Raw genomic sequence first — 1956 nt, 5'->3', positions numbered from 1 at the left:
TAGTGTAGTAGATCTCTAAGTGGCTTAGTCTTGTTCGCGATGTTAGGCAGGAACTTGCCAAGGTGGTTCACCATGCCTAAAAACGATCGTAGCTCTGCCATGCTTTCCGGTGCCGGCATCTTGACAATCGCTTCTGTGTCCTTAGGATCTGCCGCGACGCCTCTGCAGTCCAGAATGTGACCTAGAAACCTGACGCGATTCTTGGCGAATTTGCACTTTGCGGTGTTCAAGGCCACTCCGGCGTCACGGAGGCGCCGGAGCACCACCTCGAGATTTTTGTCGTGCTCTGTTTTGTCTCGGCCGAAAACTAGAACGTCATCCATGTGACAAACATGCCCCAGGATTTCTTTTACGATCCTCAGCCTTTCCCGCTGAAGAGTTCAGGCGCCGTCGCGATGCCAAACGGGAGTCTCTTAAACTGAAAACGCCCCACTGGTGTGATGAAGGTTGTTAGTTCTCTTGATTCCGGAGCTAGTGGTGCTTGCCAGTCCCCGGAATCGGCATCTAGTTTGCTAAAAAGATCAAGGCACCCCTAAGAATTTCTTATGAGTTGTGAATGCGAAAGCATGCAAGCCGCTTGTCCGCTCTCTTTTTCGTCTGCTGCGTAGTTTTCGTCTCTGGTCAGCGCGTGTGCTCCCCTGGGCACGGTGACCTTGGACGCTCCAAGTTAACGGCGCACTGATGGACATGCAGCGCCATGGGGTGAGCGGTCGTGGAAACTGACGAGCGCAGCGGCCAATGGGAGCCCTGGCGACGTGCGCCAGCCAATGTAACCAAAGGAAACTAGGTGCCGTTTTCGCGCTTCAAACTAATGACGTCAGCTCGCTCAAAGATACAGTTAATGCTTTCGCATTACTACCGTAGCTCCTGCAAGTCTTGCCAGGGTCTCTTCCACCGTGGGCTTGATGATGCGCCCTTGCACCAGCTGCGGGTTGAGTTTAGTGTAGTCCACGGAGATTCGGATAGCTATCTTGCTTTTTCGCAACCACCATGGGCGCGCATCAGGCTGTGGCGTGGTCGACTGGTGCGATTACGTCTGTCTTGCATGCATTGTAGTTCCTTTTCCACGCTGGGTACAAACGGAAAGGGTACCCGTCGCGGGTATGTGATGGTAAACGGCTTAGCGTCCGGGTGGAGTGTGATCTTGTACCGGACGTTCATTTTCCCCAGTCCTTGGAAAAGCGATTGCTACTTAGCGTGCAGTTGTTAATCGTACTCCATGTTGCTGTCAGCGTTGACTTCGTGTAAGCTTGGCAGCACCTCAAGGGTTTGAATAGCCGTTCGTCCAAGCAGAGGGTATCTCAGCCGGTCGGTCACGTGGATCGTCTCTCTGGTTGTTCGCCCACTCCAGATTATTGTTGCCTCGAACTTGCCGAGTGTGCTGAGTCGAGAGTGGCCAGCTCCGAAAAGTTCCGTCCTTGTTGACTCCAGCGCTGCCAAGGTTGTCGAGTCGCACATGCTAGGAGGAATAGCCGTGATGTCCGCTCCTGTATCCACCGTGAACGTTAATTCCCGGTCGTTCACTTTAGTTGTGATGAACCAGGGGCTCCCGTTACTCGAGTGTACCAGCTCGCCAAGGAAGACTTCGTTCAGACTTGGCCCATGTGCTTGTGATTTTAGATTTTCTATCGTATGCTTCAAAAAACAGACGCTTTCGAAGTGGCCTAGCTTTCTGCAGGCGTTACACTTCTTGCCTCTTGCAGTGCATTGAGGCTGGGTGTGCTTCTGCGAACTGCCACCATCGGCAAGTCTATATTGAACTGTTAGGACGTCCTTGGTTTTGCGACGTGCTCTGACGCTGGGTATTTTTGTTTCCGCTTTTTCCTCGCGGATGTCTTTTAATCTCTTCGAAGACGTCACTTGCTGTCTTTGCGCTGCGCAGCTCTGACTGTTGCTGCTTAACCGTCTCCGACGATCGTGCTGTCGTGGTCGCTTTTTGCAGTGTAAGTTGAGCGT

This window comes from Ixodes scapularis, unplaced genomic scaffold, assembly GCF_016920785.2.
Source record: "Ixodes scapularis isolate PalLabHiFi unplaced genomic scaffold, ASM1692078v2 PGA_scaffold1__304_contigs__length_218370807, whole genome shotgun sequence".
Classification (NCBI taxonomy): domain Eukaryota; kingdom Metazoa; phylum Arthropoda; class Arachnida; order Ixodida; family Ixodidae; genus Ixodes; species Ixodes scapularis.
The sequence above is the reverse complement of the archived record's forward strand: the minus strand, read 5'-3'. Positions refer to the sequence as shown.